We start from the raw sequence: 21,553 nt of genomic DNA, 5'->3' as shown, positions 1-21,553 counted from the left end.
GGATTCTAGAAGGCCACCCACGTAGAGTGATTTGCAGACAGCCAACCATCGTCCTGCACCTAAGTGTTCACTGGGATCTAAACAGGCTTATTGCTAAGAATGAAGGGAAATGATATATAAGATACTGCTTTGTGAAGTTTAAGGAAATATATTCGTGTTATTGTGGGTTATCATGAAATAGAAATTGAAAACAATGAAAAAACCCAAAAATTCCTAAATTTTTGGTCCTAAAACTCAGAGGATAATTCTTTCTCAGGCTATTAGAGGGTAAAATGTTTTCTCAAGCATCAGAAAGCAGCCTCCCCCCATTGACTTTAGCGGCATCATGGGAGAACAAGAAAGCACCAAAACATTTAGCACAAAGATCAAGGAATTTCCACTTTGGCTTCTCAGTCCTCCTCATTAGGAATATTCTGGAAGGAGCCACCCCATGTGGCCTCTAGTTTTTTAGAATGTATATTACTATTTCCTAATAATGATAGTAATTACTATTATTTATAAAGTTAATCCTAGGCAAATACATTTCCAGTCCTACTCTTTAATATATTAATGAACGATCATTTTATTCACTATTCTGTAATTCAGTATGATTATAATTCATAATCTTCTATGAATTAGTATGTTTGTCAAAGTTTATCCAATGAAAAGACCAATTTTAAAGCTCCACGTTGACATAATTGAAAACCACTTGGCTATGAGTGCTTGGAATGAAATGCTTTCATTCATTACAACTGCATGCGTTACATCAACGGAGACCCTGAGAAGACTGTGTAGAGGATAGTGAGCAATGATTTGCCATGAAAAGAAGAGCATTCCTGGGAGTAAATCATGCCACCTGAGCAGAGTTCCAGTTTCTTCTTCTGGGTGGCGGACTAGGGTCCGGGGAGTCCCTCACGGGGCCAGCTGCCATTTCCCTCAGAAGCTCTGCTCTTTTGTCACAACCTGTGCATATGTACATTTGAAGCTACGTTTCACACCCAGCTCGGAGCGCCACTGTCCAAATTTGCTGTAAAATCTAAACTTTGGTTTGGGAAAGATTCCTGAAATATAGAAACTCTCAATAGGATCTGTTAATTATTTCTATGACTCAAAAATTCTCAATGTGATCAGATCTGGGAGGCAAGAGAAGGGATCTGAATGCGTTTATGGCCCAAGAGACAACAGATGTAATTGGCAACAACTTTCAGGGCCTACAGTAGACAATACAAATAAATGCCTTTGCTCTCAAGATTCTCATGCTATGGAGGGCAGGTCTCATGAGGAAACAATTATAAAACTATAATGCGATGTGCTGAAGGTTACAAAAGGGTATGAATAATGGATGTCGTATTCTTATTTATTAACCTCTGCAAATTGACTAACCATGAAACAACATACACACTTCAGATCTGGAAGTTCGTTCTGTGGTCTGCATTTAGTGTATGAACACAGGTTTGAGCGATTGGTGCTTGCTGATAAATTCCTAGGGTCTTTGCAGGACCAGTAGTGTCTTCCTATTGTATTACATTTGAGGACAACGTGTTCAGATGTAAAATCTTGGTTTACATTTGAATTTCCTAATGATTCTATAGATGTTTCTTTATTGCCTTCCAGTTTTGACTGTTGCAGAGCAGAAATTAGAATCTAGTCTGGCTTCCCTTCTCTGAAAATGAATGATTTTTGTACTTAGCAGCGTTAAGCACCTTATTATATTTGCTTTGATATTTAAAAACTTACCAGGGGATGTCTGTAGGTTAGTTTCTACTTAGTAATTTCACCTGCATATAGTAAGCATTCTTGCCCTTAGAAGTCTTTATGGTTGGAAGATTTTCTTTTGTCACATAATTACTGATTTTAATTTTTCACCTCTTCCTGGGAAGGCTTGCCTAGAATTTCCATGTCCTGAGTTTGGTGTTGTTCGTGTACTCTGATGCTCACTTTATCATCTGAGACATGTCTTCCGTATCCTGAGTATGTTTTTCAAATTCATCCTTTGGTTCTCTGATTTGATTTTTAGCAATGTTGGTTCTGCTTTTTTCCATGTACAAAAAAGATCTTATTTTTATTTTGTCCACATTTTACTATAGCTTTAAGCGCTCTTGGTGATGTTTCATCTAATCCAGGATTAAAAGAAAAACATCTCATCCCAACATTTTATTTTATTTCATATAAAATATATGTTTCAAAGTAGATTTTATTCTGAACTCTAGCATCTTTGACATCTAGTTTGTTCTCATACTTTGTCTTAAAAAAAAAAAACCTTCATCTTTAAATTCGGGTTGATAATATTTAGTATTTTGATCAGGAGTCTATGTGCTTTTTGCTTTCCAAAGTGTGGCACAGGTGCCAGGTATATCAACATCAACTGGGAACTTGTGAGAAATGGAAAATCTTAGACCCTCGCCCAGCGCTACCAAACAGAATGGATTTACAAAATCACTAGGTAAAGCATATTCACATAAGATATTTGAGAAAAACCAGGTCTAGAGTGGCTATATACTTGGTTGTTGGGGGTCATCTAAGCCAGCTGTGATATCAGAGTAGATGCCAACCCCTAAGCCAGTTTTTAATTTTTCTGTCTCTAAGGTATGGATTGGAGGAAACATCCTTGTCAAACTCTAATGTGACCAAAGACCACGCGAGCTCCAGCCCACAAGTTGTTTTACATGCTTCCTGAATCATCTACCGTGGTTTCCTTTTCTAGAGCATGGACGAAGACACGCAAGGCAATCTAACCGTGAACATGTCAAAGCCAGCCCGGTGGAGGACTGCCAGCTGACACAGCCCTGTGGTACAGGAAGGAGGACCACACAGGAAGGGTTTGCCTCAACCTATGCAGGTGCCAATATGCAGGCCAATTCATTTTCACGGTTTTATTCTGTTTTATCTCTAAAGGTTCAGTTAATTTAGAGGTCATTGCTTTTACTGTCGGTGTGAAATAAAGATGATGGATAGGCTTACTCAGCTACGTACAGGCCAAATGGGGGGAAGCACAATGGCTCCTTCTGCCTGCCATTTTCATCCTTAAATTGTCTTATAAGTATTACACTGACATGATAGGAAGATGGCTCTGAGCCCAACAGTTTGCTCTGCACCTACACCAGAATGCTACCATTGTGGGAGAAGCAGACACCTGTTAAAATTCCAAAAACATTAGGTCCACACGAGCCTCTCTTTTTGAAAAGAGGAATACATTTCATGGGCATATATAGAGTTTATCCTTGAACAACACGAGTTTGAAATGCCCAGGTCCACTTATGTGCAGATATTTTTTTTTAAGAGTTGACAGCAAAATCCGCAAGGCATCTGTTTACAACACCCCAGTCTGCGTGACACCAAACCAAAGGCTACTGACACAGAGGTCATGCCTTCTGAGCACGTTGGGAGGATTGCCAAGGCATTCAACATCCCCCAGGGATGCTGGGGCCAGGCAGGGGTTTCAGGTGCCCTGTTTGACGACAGAATGGCCAAGTGTTTTCCCAGGGCTGGCAGGAAGGAGGCTCACTTGAAGCAAATCTGTCCCCACTCAGACAGTAGGGACAGTGCTGCACAGGGAGCCCCCCAAATTCTCCCCATCAGGCTCCAAGGTTTGTCCTTATGGCTGAAAGCCTTGGGCTCCTCCTGGGCTGGGGCAGACTGCTCCCCACAGCCAGGCCCAGGCCCCATGCCCTCCCGATGCCTGCACACTCACATGAGGATGCAGCTACCCTTGGCCTAGGGGAGGTGATGGGTCTCCAGACAGATGGGGGCTGCTGTTGCCACCCCAGTCCTGTCCAGAGGCTGCTGCTACTGAGGCAATATGGCCATCCCAGGGCCAACCCCACCATTGCTACCTGTTCCAGTCACCATTCAGTCTACAAGCAGATTTTTTCTCCAGTAAATATATGTATGGTACAGTAAGTATATTTTCTCTTCCTATTTCTCTAACGACATGTTCTTTCCTCTGGCTTACTTTATTGTAAGAATACAGTATATAATATATATGACGTAAAAAATATGTGTTAATCAACTGTTTCTGTTACCCAAAAGTCTTCCATCAATAGCAGGTAATTAGTTACTAAGTTTTTGAGGAATAGAAAGTTATAGGTGGATTTTCAATTACATGGGTGTCGGCACCCCTAACTCCCTAATTTTGTTTAAGGGCCAACTGTAATTACTCTCTGCCCATTTGTTTACTCAATGACTATGACTACTTAAGAGACACTGGCATAGCTTCTGGTGATAACGGCAGTAAACAAAGAGATGAAACTTCTTCCTTCACAGAGCTTATAATCCAGTGAAAATATACAGACACTATAAAAATAGTCATGCAAAGAGGGTAATAAATCACAAGGAACTAGAGATTGCCAAGTAATTGTACGCATCTAAGCTCAGGAGAATGATACTGCTATTTTGTAAAGGATACTTGAAGGAGCACACAGTTATAAAAATGAATTTCAGCAGACTTGAAGGATGTGAAAATGTCTAAAGGAAGAGCAGTACAAGCAGAGGATGCTCAAGGACACTACTCCCATGATAGGGCAATAGAGGATTTCATTTTAGTAACTCATTAAAAACCCCTAAAGATCCAGATGTTATTTATGCCCAATAATAAAATCAGATATCAAGTCATGTTGTTTGTGGCTCCAAAATATCTTTTTCTAAAAAGGTTTTATTTTTTGATTTGAGAGAAAGAGAGAGAGAGAAAGAGAGCATGAGTAGGGTTGGGGCAGAGGAAGAAGCAGACTCCCCACTGAGCAGGGAACCCAACTTGGGGCTTGATTCCAGGACGCTGGGATCATGACCTGAGCCAAAGGCAGATGCTTAACTGACTGGGCCACCCAGGCACCCCACGTATTTCTTTTTTCTTTTCTCCCTTCCTTCCTTCCTTCCTTCCTTCCTTCCTTCCTTCCTTCCTTCCTTCCTTCCTTCCTTCCTTTCTTTCTTTCTTTCTTTCTTCCTTTTTTCTCCTTCCTTCCTTCCTTCCTTCCTTCCTTCCTTCCTTCCTTCCTTCCTTCCTTCCTTCCTTCCTCCCTCCCTCCCTCCCTCCCTCTCTCCTTTCTTTCTTTCTTTCTTTCTTTCTTTCTTTCTTTCTTTCTTTCTTTCTTTCTCTTTCTTTCTTTCTTTCTTTCTTCCTTCCTTCCTTCCTTCCTTCCTTCCTTCCTTCCTTCCTTCCTTCCTTTCCTTCCTTCCTTACCTTCCTTCCTTCCTTCCTTTCTCTTTCTTTCTTTCTTTCTTTCTTTCTTTCTTTCTTTCTTTCTTTCTTTCTTTCTTTCTTTCTTTCTTTCTTTTCTTTCCTTGCCAGGCTTGAACTCACAACTCTGAGATTAAGACCTGGGCTGAGATCAAGAGTTGGATGCTTAATCAATAGAACCACCGAGGTGGGGATCCCTGGGTGGCGCAGCGGTTTGGCGCCTGCCTTTGGCCCAGGGCGCGATCCTGGAGACCCGGGATCGAATCCCACGTCGGCTCCCGGTGCATGGAGCCTGCTTCTCCCTCTGCCTGTGTCTCTGCCTCTCTCTCTCGATCTCCGACTATCATAAATAAATAAATAAATAAATAAATAAATAAATAAATAAAAAGAACCACCGAGGTGCCCAGGCTCCAAAATATCTTTATATCTCCCTGTCCACTCTCCTAATTCAAGTCCTCAATATCTTTCACTGGAATCATACTGATCTGTCTTTAATCAAATATTAAGAAAGTCCATCCTCAGGCAAAAATGGACTCATGTAATATATATGCCTAAAGTTTTTCCAAAATAACCACACAGAGAAAAACATTGTTGGAATTCCAATACACACTCATTCACGAAAGTCAATTCCAAATGGATTTGATACTTAAATCTAAAAAGCAGATCCTTAAGACTTTGCAAAGAAAATAGAGCAGAACATATCCATTAACTCAAGCTGAGGTTACTTTCCGTAAACAAGAGACAAAATACACATCGAATAGAGACAGAGCCCAATAACTCTAACCACAGTACAATTACAAACTTCTGTTTATCAAAAACAATCAATAAAATAAGCCGTAAACTGGGAAGATAATTTGCGATACACACAATTGACAAAAGAATTAGCATCCAGAATATGAAAAGACCACCTATAAATCAATAAGAAAAACTTGTAAAAGCTCAACTGGGCCTTTCACAGAGAAAATATAAAAGTCAATATGTTATAAGAAAAAAAAAAAACAACTGCCTAGTAATTGGATTTTTGAAATGCCATTTACAACCCATGAGATTAGCCCAAATTTTTTTAAAGAAGTACTTATTGACAAGGTCATGGAAAGCAGATGGTAGGGGTGGGAGTGTAAATCAGTGAAACCAATTTGAAAAAGTATTTAGTATTATCTTTTAAAATTAAATACGAACATTTCCCACAACCCAGAAATAACATCCTAGATGTAGTCAATATTTTACACAAGTGCATGTGGAGACATAGATAAAAATTTTATCATAGCACTGACAGTAAAAATAATAATTTAGAAACACCCAAAAGCCATTATAAGGTTAAAACATATATGGACTGGGAAAGCAAATTCTCTCCAGCTACATTCATCAACAGAGAAAAGTCTCATTAATATAGGATTGAAGTTTTATTGTTTTTTTATTTTTTTTTTATTTTTATTTATTTATGATAGTCACACAGAGAGAGAGAGAGAGAGGCAGAGACATAGGCAGAGGGAGAAGCAGGCTCCATGTACCAGGAGCCCAACGTGGGATTTGATCCCGGGTCTCCAGGATCGCGCCCTGGGCCAAAGTCAGGCGCCAAACCGCTGCGCCACCCAGGGATCCCAGGATTGAATTTTTAAAAGTCACCAAAATACATGTTCAGTATTATACTATTTAAGTAAGTTTCTGAAATGGAGAGGTGCTAGTCAACAGGCATAAAGTTCCATTATGCAAGATGAGTAAATTCTAGAAATCTAGACTGTGCAATATAGTACCTATGATCCACACTACTGACTATGCACTTAAAAATTTGTTGAGGGTAAATCTCATGTTAAGTGTTCTTAGTTCAATAAAATGAAATGAAATGAAATAAATAAAGACATACTGTGGAGACAGGCACAGATTTAAGAATATTACTTACTCCTGGAGAGCATTTAGTGTTCAGGGGGGCACAAAGGTGACCTCCATAGTGTTACTAATGTCCTAATTTGTTATACTGAGGAGGTGAGAACAAGCTATTGCTTTTTTTGTCATATTTTCCATATTTATAATTTGTATCCTTTGAACAAATGATATATTGCATATTTAAAAAGAAGGGGGGACACCTGGGTGGCTCAGTCATTTGGGTGTCTGCCTTCAGCTCAGGTCATGATGCCCAGACCCTGGGATTGAGCCCTGTGTCATTGGGGTCCCTGTTCAGTGGGAAGTCTCCTTGTCCCTCTCCTTCTACTCCTCCCCCTGCTTATGTACTCTATCTCAAATAAATAGATGAAAAATCTTTAAAAAAAAAAAAGAGGAAGAAGTATCAGGAACAGCAAATCTTGGGATCACATCTCAGATATTATATTTTGTGTAATGCACTGTGAGATTCACCATTATCCTCCCTCACATATAAAATTGAAAAATAAAGTTACAGACTATATATACAATCAGTACAATGCTCATCACATGGTGAGTACTGAAAAATACTGAATATTAAGGACGGAGGTTCTTTGATGTCTTACCATGGCTTGTTCCTTCTTTGCATGGTGTATATTATCTTGAACTGACCTCAACCAGCTGGTCCTGCTGTTCATCCTACCATTGCTTCTTCTCATTACTGCTCCAGTCATAAACCATCATTCCTCATCTACTTGCCTTCACAACCAAGCCCACTTATCTGCCATTATCCCTCAGATCTCAAGCCAAATCGTATCTATACTGTGAAGCAGAAATCACTGTAGCACTTACTCCCCATGTCATAATGTAGTGTTTATATGTCTGTCTCACTATAGTCTGGTCAATGACATGGGGGCAGGAACCATATTTTTTTATCATTGTATCACAAGACCAGACATTAAAAAAAATTGAAACAATCAACAAATATCTATTGAATGGATGAAGTGATAATTTTGAGATAACCTTAGTTCTCTAAATTCTGGCTTAAGTCTTTTAAATGAAAGCATATGTAATTTATTAATCACAGGTAAGTGAAGGTTTTGCTGCAGAAAAGCTAATAAAGCATTTCTGAGAAAAGGAAAGTAGTTCAATTTTTAACATTTTCTTAAAAATATTAATTTAAATATTTTTTCTTAAAAAATATTATCTTAAAAAATAAAACCACATATATAGTCATTTGTGAAAGAAGACACATCTAAATTGTCCTAACAACATCATAAATTGAAACAGAAATATATATATATGCACACACATACACACATATATTTAATTATATAGTGCCATGTGGGCCACCAAATAAATAATTCATAATGGCAAAGTGGAACGAGTCAGTTTCTTTACTGGATTTAAGTAAATACAGATATTTGTTTCCTGGGATATTCAGTAAAATACTCCCAAAGTGGTCTTGTAGCACTCAGAGCTAACTTTGTGATACAGTGTCAGTGGTATAAATAGAAAGTGTGTTTTACAAATTAGAAACCACCAAAATGAAGAGAAACTCTAATATATTTATTCAAAATAACCAGTTGATACCGTGCTTTTATCCCCACTACACATGCACATATAATCATGCTCAAAGGGTAGGTATAAAAGCAATTACTCAAGGTACGCAAATGATGGATTGAAGGTATGTGCAGGATCTCTAAAGTAGCCCATGAATGTTCTTCCATCACTAATACAAACAGGAAGACACCAGCTGCATTGTCACCTTATAATAAACGGAGTCCATTTGCTGGAAGAAACTTGTAATGGATGTTAGGACATGAAGAAAAGGATGGTCTGAGAGAGGAGATTATTTCAGTAAAGAAAGAAAAAGAATCTGAAAAGTGCTATGAGATCCCAGACTATTCCTATAAAAAATTAGATGTCTTTTGTGTAGAAATTAAAACAAATTTGTGAAATAAAGATGATTTGTTTAAAGTACGCCACATGATTGTCTTTGCGATCGTAAAAGAAAAGAAATAGGAAATAAGAAAAGAAGCCCACCTCGTTTTGGAGGCATATTTTGATATATAAATCAGTACTTCTCAGTCTTTAATATGTGTAGGATTCATCAGGGATCTTGTTAAAATAAGGATTCTGATGTAGTTTGAGTGGCGTGGTCCTCGAGATTCTGCATCTCTATTAAACACTGATGTTGCTAGCCTTAAACTACACTTCAAGTTCCAAAGGTAGAGAAAACTACAGTGTAGTCGCACAGATTTGTGTTCAAATCCTCAATTATGTCACTTGAATGGGTGGCAACCTCTGAGCATTAGTTATGTAGACACTGCTCATCCTGTTTAAGGTTTTAAGATGATGTTAGTAAATCTCCAGGCACAATTAACTGTCAGCTCCCATTACTGAGGCTTGAAACTTTATTTGTTCAAATTGATGTTATTGAAAATGTAATTATATATCAAGTGTAATGAAAATAAATAGGCCAAGATGTTACCCTAAAGAAGTAAAAAAAATATATATATAGACATTGTTTTGTCTTTGTAACATTTCTCTTTTTATGTGCTTTACAAGTGGTTTGTAAGGTATCACAAACATTTGAAAACAAGAGGCTAAAGCTCATTTTGAGATGGTGACTTCCTCCTGTTGACATTTTTGTCCAACAACCAATTAGGGCCTTGGTAGCAAACAATGTTCTGGAGAGCTAAAATTCCATCAAATTAAAGCGGGGAAGGGATGAAGTAAAGTGGAAGTCTGAGTCTTTCAAGTGTATGTAGAAAATGAGTAGAAATGTTTCATAAATGAAATGATTAGAATGTATGCCAAGTAGGAACCGACTAGGTTAGAAGCAAATAGTGCCTTAGAGGTTCTTGACCTGATGCATTAAATCTTTCTACCACAGACTGTATCAGAAACCCTTACGACCAACTAGGGAAGAACATGAAACTTGTTCAGTTTTGTGCTCTGGTTCCAGCACCCCGATCAGACTACCAGTTAATCATTTGTATCTAGATTTCCAGTTGCCATTTCTTAATTATTCTCCTTTTTCCTCCTCTTTAGCGGCTCTGGATTTAAGTATCAGTGGCACACAACCACCCCAAAAACCGTCCATCCCCAAAATGTGAAGCAACAACAGCCTGAAATTAATGCCTTCTCTAGGAAGAAGTGTTTTGAAGAGTCTTAATTATCAGATTTGAATGTAAGTGGGGCCTCTTTTAGCTGCAATTCTTTTATTAGTAATTTTAGGTCCCTCAGGAGAAGGCTATCTATTGTCCACGACATCATCCATCCTTTGCTAAAGTGTAATGTGGGAATAAGCTCAGGATTTTTTTTTTTTTTTTTTGGTCTCCAGTACAAATTTTTTTATAAAAATAGAAAAAAAACTAAACAAAGATTCAATTATATAACCCAATACAAGTTATATAAATAAAAAATAATGGTGTTTTGTTCAAATATTCAGACAACCTGGCAGAATTCCAGGCCTTGACTGTCATCATTAGAAATGCTTATAAATCATGTTTATAAAAGGAAATGGCAATGAGCCTTTGTGAAAAGGTCTCAAACTTCTTGGTTCTCATGACAACTTGAAGGGCCCATATGATATTTTCCTGTGATGCTACCAGCCTTTTGAAGGACATAACAAGACCCACCCAACCAGTCTTTCTGTAAAATAAAATAAATAGTTCTCTAGCAAACAAACAAATGACAAAAGTTTGATTTTTTAAATGTTTTTAAGAATCACCGAAGAAGTTATTAATAATTAGATTATGAAAAAATTTCCCCAGGATCCAGCTTTTCTCCTTATTCTGACTGGATGGATAATCCATGACATATTGGAGAATAAAAGTCTTTAGCAATAGCAGCAACATATTAAAACATTTGACCCAATCTCAGAAGTCACTGGGACAGGCCTGTGCACACTGGCATACAGTTCACTGAATTCAGAGTCTTCAGTCTAAAAGTTTATTTAGAGATTACAGAGCAATGTCTGTAATTTTAGAGGAAGGTCATGAGGCCCAAGGAGCTTGAGCAATGCACTCAAGTCATAAGCTCACCAGATGCATCTCCATGGAGACCAGCCCTGTTTTTCATACTCTATTAGGTTTTTATCGATGTTTTTGCTTCTGTTCTCCAGATACCTGTGCACCTTCCAACAGATTTCATACCAGGATCTGAAAGGATCTATGGGACCTAGCAATGGAAAAATCTCTCCTTCAAGCCAATTTGCTTCTCCCTCATCATCCTCCAACTACATTTCCCTTCAGGCCATTCCTAGGACAGGCTCATCTCTTTTTCACATCAGCTTCCCAGGTTCTCCATGTTGCTGCTCTGTCTCATGCTTGCATCTTGGCCTATATTTCATCACATATGTGAGTCTTCGCTGGAACCCCTGTTTGTTATCCTCTTGCAGTTTCTTGTTATTTTATCCATAGTGCTCATGAATCTAGTTATATTTTATATATTACCTATTAGTTTATTGCCTTTCCCCAGTAGAATGAAAGTAAAACCATGAAGGCAAAGATTCAGTATTTTTTGTTTTTCGAGGACTCACCAGTCGGAGTTTAGCTTAGATAGCAGCAGGTAGTTTACACTAACCCCTCCTCATAAAACCCTATAGGTAGGTACTCCATTGTCTGGGCTTATTTAAGTGCTGTTAAATTCACCCTTGACATCATCTCTAATATCATCATCTCTCTCAACCTATGGAAGAAGACAAAATTAAACAGGATGCTGTTGATGACTACAGGCTATATATAATAGTGGGCTTAGAGGCTAAAACTCTGACCCTCTTCAATAACTCTAACCATTTCTATAAGTACATTGACTTTAGAATATCTTGGGGAATGCAGGTTCTCATATAAACTGAAAATTGCCATTAACCTCATGCCTGACACTGAATGGCTAACCTTTCAAGAATAGATGAGGCCTGGGCCTTCTCCTGTAGGAAAACAGATCTAAATGATCTAAGTTTATTATCATACTCTTATTACTTGTGCTTCCATGTTCATCTGCTTTACAGAGTTAATTTAAACACCAATTTGAGTTTTCACATAACACAGGAGCCATCTCCTAAAGCCAAAGTTTAAGGAGGAAAAGAAAACAATATTTATTATCTGTTTGGAAAGAAATCTATTTGCATACTAAGATGTTGATACAAGCATCCTGAGAAATAGAGAGCTTCAAAGGAAATTTTAACAAAATTATTTACCCACAGTCATTAAAATAGCAATGTGTTGAAAGCTATCTATAGCAAGAGATGCCAACTAAAAATAATTTATTTGTCAAAAGTACAAAGGTATAGCTCTTAAAGGAGATGCCTTATCACATGAAAATTTATCTAGGGAACCTCTCTTTCGGGGGTTATTGTGAGCTATACAATTTGGACCAACTCTCTCATTGATAATATTAGAGTAAAGTATTTATATTAAATTGAGATATATTTTTTAAAATCCTTTTTTAGAAGCACTGAAGAATGGAAATGATAACAGGAAGTTATCAGGCCAGTATCTAATAAAGGAGATTATATAAAATGATAAACAGAAGACCAAAGCGACTTCTGCCATAATGAATTTGACCAATCACAGCAAAATTGAACTTTGGCCTGGATAGCCAAGACCCACCCAAGATTAGGACTCTTAAGTGCTGTCTCCACGTAAGAAAGTTAGATCTAAGTTGCTACGAATTTGAGAAAAAGGTAAAAAACAAAACAAGAAAAATATCATTCCCACTGTCAGGAAATAACAAGAAAAACTACAGTGGTGCTGATTAGCAAAGGAGAAAATAAAAGTCCTAGGAAAGTCATAATCTCAAATCCTTTTCTTGTAGATCATATAGTTCAAATCCACCTGAGTGGCCGAAGGATTCTTAGGACATGTATTTATGAATTTCCAGGCACTTAATACTCCCAGGCATTAAGATAGGCAAATGAAGAAGAAAAGTATTTTTTTCCAAGGCCTCAAAAAGATACATACCATTAATTTTCAAGGAAAATCACCAGCACAAAATATCAAACAATGAGGTACCTAAGAAAATAAGTCTCCAAGAACAAGAATGAACAGTGAAAACCAAAATTCTCCCTATATCAGATATGGTTTTCAACGCAGCTTACTATGTTTTAAGAAAAAGAAAAATGTCAAGCTAGAAAGTACCTATCTGTCATATGGCATGGTAAAATACAACCTACTAGATTCAGAAAAAAAGATAATAGCTTCAATTTAAAAAACATTAAGATAAAAATTGAGTAGAAATACCCAATTAGAAATAACTAGAGAGATATAAAGTAAACTTGAACTAATAATAAATAATCTCTCCAGAAGGCAGCAGAGATCAAATAACAGGAGAAAAGTGAAAAAATAAAATAATTAAGAGACACAGAGGACCAAGAGGATCTGATACACATTTAAAGTTTCCAAAAGAGAAAAGAAAAGGAATGGAATAGTGCAACATTTGAAGACATAATGGATGAGAATTCCAGAAAGGATGAAGTAAACACAGATTTGAGATGTCAGAGAATTCCAAGCAGAGAATAAAGAAATGTGTGTAAGATTAATTACAGTGAAACTCCAGAATTTCAAAAATGGAAACAAAAATATTAAAATCAGTTTAAAAGGCTGTTTACCTACAAAGAAATAACAGACTAATAACAGTGTCAGAAGAAATCAGGGTATCTTTATTGTGCTAACGAAAGGAGATGCCTGGCTAGAATCTTATATCCAGTAAAATGATCTTTTAAGAATGAGGCAAATAGAGACACATCTAGACAAGCAAGTTTGTCCCCAGCAAAACCTTGCTAGCAAACTATAAACACGCCATTTCACTTTAAGGTAAAAATTTAAATATAGAACAAAAATATGTCAAGAAATTGCACCCCCTAAATAAATACAACAATGATTTATAAATGATTTTTATTATCAGAGGAATGAAAACTGAAGAGAAACAAAGATGTAAGCCCCTTGGCTTTCAGAGTGTTAGACTAATGGACTGACCCACCCTCCTTGTTGTATACAACTAGCAATAACTCTTTGCAGATGCTGGGAACTGTATACAACTAGCAATAAGTCTGCAGATGCTGGGAACCCAGCAGTGTGGAACTGTGATCACAGACAGCTTAAAAGTGAGTGGGAATCAAAAGAGGTGAGGGAGCCCTTTGACTCCTCCGGCTTTTGCTCTGGAAATGGGTTCCTGACCACAGTGGCTCCCAAGCCAAGTGTGATGGTCTCACTAAACTGGGGGAAATGGAGATAGAAGTTTGGGAGGCTTTGTAGCAGCTCCTCCAAATTATGGCTTCTTGTTGGCTTCTGGTTGGCTTTCTGGTCCTGTGAGTGTCAACAGGCAGAGGCAGCGCCTGCCCATAGCAGCAGTTAAATACAGTCCCTAGTTTTTCCGTACTTGCAAGACTTCACCACACTCTCAGAAACATGGTTCCAGCTGGCCAGTGCCCCTCGTCTGAGCTCAGAGATCTCAGAACCAACAGAGATGCACCCCCTCCTTAGATGCCTGAGTTTCAACACATGAGTCCCCTCCTGTGTGCTAATATGTGTCACTAATGTCACTCTCCCTGTTTCCCCAATCACACAGCCAAATGTACCTATGATAGCTGCTCCCTGCAGTGGCTACCTCTGTAAGAATTCAAGGCGCTTTGTGTGTGTGTGTGTGTGTGTGTGTGTGTGTGTTGTCTTTCTAGTTACATAATTACATACACTATATAGTTTACATCTGCTAACCGTTCTTTATATTAAATTACTCAAAAAAACAAAACAAAACAAAACAAAACTGGTGAGGTCTGTCTCCTAGCTGAATCTGCTTGATACACCAGTAAAACAAAATTCAATTTACGATAGATGAAAGATCTAAATGTGAAAAACAAAGACATACAATTTTTGGAAGTCATATAGGAGTATATTTTAAGAAATTCAGGGGATCCCTGGGTGGCGCAGCGGTTTGGCGCCTGCCTTTGGCCCAGGGCGCGATCCTGGAGACCCGGGATCGAATCCCACATCAGGCTCCCGGTGCATGGAGCCTGCTTCTCCCTCTGCCTGTTGTGTCTCTGCCTCTCTCTCTCTCTCTGTATGACTATCATAAATAAATTAAAAAAATGTCAAAAAAAAAAAAGAAATTCATGGTAGAGATTCATTTCTTAGATGAGACACACACACACAAATAAATTAAATAAACTAAACATAGGTAAAATTTACACTAAAATCCAGAATTAATATTGATTCATCAAAAAGCATCATAAACCAAGTGAAAGTACAAATTGTAGAGGGGGAAGATGTTCCCAACACACACACACTCCACATACACACAGAGCAAGTATTCTGAAAATATAAAGAAGTATTCTTGATCAATGTGGAAAAGGCTGGCAACCAAAGAGAAAGTTGGGCACAAGGTTTGAGAAGCACTGATAGAGGGGTGGGGTGGGGGTCCAAATGGTCATAACACATAAAAAAATATGGTGAAGGAATTTTAAATTATGTCCAAGAAAAGATACATGCGTCTATGTAAAGGTGGCAAAATTGAAAAGTACAAAATACCAACCTGTTGTTAAGGACACAAAGCAAGTGAAATGTCGATTGGTGTAACCGCTGTCGTAAAAACTGTGGCGTAGCCTAGCACACCTGGATATGCTCATCACCCTTCCATTCAGCTCACTAACTTCTAGTTTATATATTCTAGGGAAATGCTACAAGTACGGCAGGACATGGAAATGGGACTCTATTTTTTTCCCCTGCGTTCCAAGTTCTTGGTTCTTTATGACACGCAATTGCAGAAAATGACTTTCTCTTTCCAGTGCCTACGAAGCCCTCTTCTCCAAATGCTGTGTAAATAGTTGAAAATAAAGCCCGAAACCTCTCTGTAAACATACAGGAAATCAGTAGAAGATTCATTAAGGCGCAGTATCCAAGGTAATCATAATTTGTTTTCTAAAGTATTTTGAGTCACAGGAAACTTTTCAATAATCTTTGCTGTGCTTAAGATAATAATGCCATTAATTAGTTTCCTTGAGAGACTTCCTGGGTGTTTTATGAACGATTTCTTCTTCACACTCCCGGGAAAGAAGTCATCATGCATTCAAATTGCAATCAATGCAGGCAGCTCTATGGAAAGTGATTGTCTTCTCCACTTGATGTGCTTCAATTATTTCATGTTCTTAATCCATTTATCTCTGCTGTAAAGAGTGAGGCACCAGGAGGGAGAGAACATCTCAGGCAAGTTCTTGGCCAGATGGATCAGAGGGGATTGGGGTATAAAAACAGCAGTGAAAAGGAACACGAGAGCCACAGCAAACGATGTATCCCAGTTTGCAAATTAAGTAAGTATGTTAGCAAATGATTGACCTTGGGAACTCCAAACCCTCTTGGTCACGAAGTTGTTTAAACGTAAGAAATATTGCTTGAAGGAAGTTTTCTCATGACCTAGTTCAAAAGCATCTTTCAAGGGCCTAACATGTGAAATGAATGATAATAGGCTATATTGTACATTTTGTTTTACATTTATTTAGATAGACCTTATTCTATGAACATTTGAGAGTCCCAATAACAAAACTGAATGCTATAAGACTACAGGAAAATCAATATACCATGAATTCATCCACTCTAAAATAGAAGGGAAAGAACTGCATTCTAATATTTTATATTATTTGAGGTAATTCTCAAAAAAATCCAGTAATGTTAGTAATAATAATAAACCACAATATTAACGTTTCCTGGCTACTCCCTCAGGGGCTGGAGCAACATGCCACACAGATATTATTGTATAATCCTCACAGCAGCTTTATAGAGTCAGGTGAAACATCTTAATTTTTATAGGTGAAGAAAAGCTAAGCTACTTGTTTAACTCTCGATTGATTGCAGGGGAGCAAGAATTCAAACTCAAGTTGGTCTGCATCCAACTGATGCTGCTTGTTTTACTGTATACTCTTGGCCTCCTGAGCTTTTTGAGCATCTAGCATCTGCCAAGACGGCACGAGGTGCTGGGAACTGAATATAGAGTTCCCTCATGATGCTCTATTATCATCAAGAATGTAAAATAGAGGAAAAAAATACAAAAGAAAAGGATAATCATTAAACTTAGGTACATGCCCCGCACCTAGGAGTGCACTGAATGAAAGGATGTGCTGTTTTGGAAGGGAGGTGAGCCAGGGAACGTTCACAGAGAATGTGGCACAGAAGTAATATTCCTTTGTCTTCACCTACAAGGAAGAGGTGTTGCAAAAGGAACGCAGAGCTTAGCGTGGAGAATACATGACGTGAATGGAATGTCTGCTAATTTCTGCCAGTCAAAGCAATCATCTAAATAGGGTGTGAGCTCATTAACTACCCACCAAACACGTGTAAGGACTCCGAGACTGTCTGCTCAACAAGTGATTATGTGGCACTGTCACCACCGGGGACCTGCGAAATTCAGAACCTCTGGCCTTGACCCAGACCTCCTGGAACGGAAGCTTCATTTTCAGAAGATCATCAGGGGATTTGTGTGCACATTACATCTGGAAGAGCACTGACTAGATCAAAACAATGAGTTCTCAGACGAGCTGATGAAAAGTTGTATGACTGACTTCAATATACCTGGGTGCTCTAACCCTGATAAGTAAGGCAGCATGTTTCCTAAAGCAGGAAGCCAACTGATGCCTAATATCCCACATGTGACAATTTATTTTGATCAGGCAAGGTAAACTAGATGATGTATGTCTTCCCCCCAAAAAAACTGACAGACCATACTTAGGCACCGGGGCTCTTGGAAACACGGTCAGTATTGACTGTCCATAGTCCCAAACCCAGCAAAGGGCAGTTACTTGGTAATAAAAGGGTGTCTGGGTAAAAGAGGATTGAGAAAGTTATTCACATTTATCAGGGCTGTGGGTTGTGGCAAAATTTCACATGTGTTTTCTCATTTAAGCCTCACTTTAAAAGAGAGGAATCTGAGGCTTGGAGAGAAGAAATGATTTTCCCAGATGTGATTACAGCAATAATAGTTATAATCGTGTCACTAGTATTCACTGTGCACCTACAGTGTTCAAAATATTGGAGTAAATGTTTTTATTTTTTTCAAGATTTATTTACTTATTAGAGAGAGAGAGAGAGAGAGAGAGATCACGTGGGAGGAGGGGCAAAGGGAGAGGGAGAGAGATAATCTCAAGTAGACTCCCCACTGAGCAAGGAGCCCTATGCAGGAGTCAATGTCATGACCCTGAGATCATGACCTGATCCAAAATCAAGAGATGGTCTTTCAACTGACCAAGCCACCGAGGCACCCCTGGGGTAAATGCTTTTGTACCATTTATCTCATTTAATTCTCACCACAACTCTGGGGCAATATATTATTGCCTCTATTTTATAGTTAAGGAAATGGAAGAGTAGATGGTTTAAGTGATTTGCTCAAGGTCACAGCACTAATAAATATGATTGAACCAAGTCCATACTCTTTCATCAACACCAAAGTAACTTCAAAGGCCATCCTTTCTTTATCTACAATCTTGTCAAAGGGCATCAGAGATTCTTACTTCTCTCATAACTTTCAAAGAAAAAGAGGAAGGAAGGAAGGAAGGAAGGAAGGAAGGAAGGAAGGAAGGAAGGAAGGAAGGAAGGAAGGAAGGAAGGAAGGAAAAGAAGAAGAAGAAAGAAAGAAAGAAAGAAAGAAAGAAAGAAAGAAAGAAAGAAAGAAAGAAAGAAAGAAAGAAATGAATCCTTTAAGGTGAGTAATTATAAATAACAAGAAAGAAAAGAAAGAAAGAAATGAATCCTTTAAGGTGAGTAATTATAAATAACAAGATTTCTAAGATTTACAAGTGAAATTACTGAACTAATGTTTAGTAAAATGTGCCCTTCAGCAAAGATGCAATCAGCGTACTTTTGTCAAGGCAGTTGTCTTCATTGATTTGTCAGGAGATGGATGGGAGATTGGATTTCCCGACCTATCCTGTCATGGAGAGTCTTACACAAATAAGTGCAGAGATATTTATGTCAATTTACAAAGATAGTAACTAAGCATTTCTAACACATATTTCTAGACCAACCCCTACACCCACGTAATCAAGGTCTCTAATTCCTCGTCATGCTACCACAAAATTGCTGGATACGTCTGCAATTCAGCCAACACAGGTCCCTTCCTGGAGGGTAGAATGATTTAGAGGATGTATGGGGGCCTGGCTCCCCACCCGAGTCACACAGGTTCAGACAAGTTCTTTAATACTCTCTAGCTTGTGATTTCCACCTCCATGAACTAAGCATTTGTGCTGCCTCAGAAGATTGTTGTGAGGATTGAGCACAATCACAGAGTAGAGTCCGGTGCTTACACTGCTTCATAGATGACCCTTCCCTTCTTTATTAACCTTAGTGTTTTCACACCATCAGTCAGGACTTAAAAGATACATGTTTCCATCGTGAGGTGAGTATTTCTGGGTAAACCACAAATCCACAATGATATCCCAGATTCTGAGTGCTTGTCACCATCTCTAGTAGTTTAGTTTTAGTCCATTAATCTGAGTTTACCAAGTGGATCACCTTGAACAGCACATCTGTTTTCAGTGAAGGCAGATCATGCAAAGTAGCCCCAGGCTGATGTACAAAGTATGAGACAGGTGTCCATACTGAGGCTGCACACGTCCCTTGGCTTTCAGACGTTTGCAGTTGTCGGAGATGCTACTCATTCATGGGGACACACCAAGCCTTCCCCTCTCTGTCATGAGTGATCTCTAGTCTTTCTCCTAATGCCCAGTTAAACTTTCTTTAAACATGCATGATAGCAAAGAGGTAACAGAGTAAAACTGATTTTAAAAATTCACAGTAAGTACAAGTAACCTCTAATGGATTTCACTGTTCTTTTCACCCGGATCATTGTTATTTCTAGCATGCACTCTGATAGCAAATTAAGTCTATATTCAATGCTGAAATTTTCTTAATCTTTGATAAAAGATGCTTTCCTCATCTTCCCCCAAATGGAAATTGGTCAGCGCAGCTTACATATAAGACGCTCTGGTAATTTAAAGGAGCCCAGAGAAATCAAAGCATGGGGGGGCAATGAATCATATTGAGAGTTAAATTGAATTTGTCTATTGGAACAGATAATCTGAACTTACCATCACATCCCATGAATGTTATATGGAGGAAACAAATGTCACAGGAACATGTGAGCATATCCATCCTCCAGAATACTGCTCTTCCTAGAAATTCTAGGCACTCTTCAAACAGTCTTAAGAGATAAGCCATGTTTGCCCCAGGTAAACAGGCTTCTCACTGGCTCTCTCTGTCATTACTGGACTCTGCTGCCACTCAGTAGCCTGGCAAAAGGCAGCTGAAGATTACAATTTTCCATTTGCCCAAAATCTAAAATTACGAACTCTACAGATACCGGTGACACAATGATTAACCCTCGCTTCTGTAATGCCATAGCTTGATGCCTGTGATTCATTGTCGGAGGGCTTGGCAATCCACTAATGGCTTCCATTCCATCTGGAATATGTCAGCTCACTTTTTGAAGACAGAAAGAAAAAAACAAAGATAGTTTCTGAACACTATCTTGCCAGTGTGTCAGGAAGCTGAAAGAGTCAGGACTGCACCTATAAGTTTTCATATATATGTCTCCTATACTATACTCTAATTCAGGGCCTACTGATCCCAACTTCATAGATAAATTTCTCCAAATTCCTGAGATAAAACATAGTGTTTAGATGGACACTCTTACATGGTTTAACAATATATTAAATAGCTGGTGCATCTTTGAATAACAACTTTTCCCTACTGAAGCATATTAATCTCTGCGTAATAGGAATATTCCAGCACACACCTAGTATTCTGGGAATTGGTGTCCTGAAATCCCTTTGTTACATTTACTTTTATTCCACTCTTCTTCCTGTGGACAAAATGGCCATTTGCCCTCATATAATTGTTTTTGCCCTTCCAAGAAAGACTCAGTTAAGTCTTTGCCTCCATCCACCTTCCCCAAATCTTTCCCTCCCCCCCCCGCAGTTAAGCATCACTGACAGGTAACAGCCTTTGCAGCCCGACTGTGTCCCATTCCCCTTCACATCAGTGACCCGCACCTCATCAGGTCTAAGGATTTGGACTCTGCTTCAGGTCATATTACAGTCAAATAAAAACTCAAATTGGATGACTCCTAGCCACATTTCAAAACCTGTTTGACTGGCATTTCAGGTCTTTTGATCACCTGAAAGTTCTCTTAGTTTTGGTACATTTTACTTGGTTTTTCATAGTCTGATTGCTAATCTATAATTTCAAAATATTTGATATAGAAAAGAGATTGTAATACTTATGCCACGTTCATCATTTCTGTGATCATCAACAGCAGGAGAGCTAACATTGAGTACTTAGTAAATAAAAGACAATGAAACTCAAGATGCAACATGCACTTTCTCCTTCCCCACAAAATGGGGGCACAGTGAATTATCCAAACTGGGAATTCAAAAACTGTTGAGTGAATTAATAGTATTCATTATTCGGAGGCTTAAAAATTAAGCCAAGTCAATGGTAGTGATCAAGTATACTTCCTTTTCCTGCCTGTAGGTAAAATAATTAGGTTGATGATAAT

At 38.4% G+C, this 21,553-nt stretch overlaps 1 protein-coding gene and 2 long non-coding RNA genes across 13 annotated transcripts in view; 1 reads left to right on the top strand and 2 right to left on the bottom strand.

The window, feature by feature from the left end:
• LOC140632126 (uncharacterized) overlaps positions 1-15,798 on the bottom strand; it is a 47,460-nt gene extending 31,662 nt beyond the window's left edge. Inside the window, exon 1 of one of the 2 annotated variants that reach the window (XR_012029661.1) lies at positions 15,545-15,798. This is a non-coding gene — a long non-coding RNA (uncharacterized lncRNA). The remainder of the gene's footprint in view (positions 1-15,544) is intronic. The other variant, XR_012029662.1, reaches the window with a different exon arrangement.
• Positions 1-21,553, bottom strand: part of NRG3 (neuregulin 3) — a 1,035,395-nt gene that overhangs the window by 170,422 nt on the left and 843,420 nt on the right. The window lies entirely within an intron of this gene.
• LOC140632124 (uncharacterized) overlaps positions 15,769-21,553 on the top strand; it is a 67,766-nt gene continuing 61,981 nt past the window's right edge. For all 4 annotated transcript variants that reach the window (XR_012029658.1, XR_012029657.1, XR_012029659.1 and 1 more), the window contains exon 1: positions 15,769-15,912. This is a non-coding gene — a long non-coding RNA (uncharacterized lncRNA). The remainder of the gene's footprint in view (positions 15,913-21,553) is intronic.

Source organism: Canis lupus, chromosome 4, assembly GCF_048164855.1.
Source record: "Canis lupus baileyi chromosome 4, mCanLup2.hap1, whole genome shotgun sequence".
In the NCBI taxonomy this organism is placed as follows: domain Eukaryota; kingdom Metazoa; phylum Chordata; class Mammalia; order Carnivora; family Canidae; genus Canis; species Canis lupus.
Note: the sequence above shows the minus strand (reverse complement) of the source record. Positions and strands in the feature narration are given on the sequence as shown.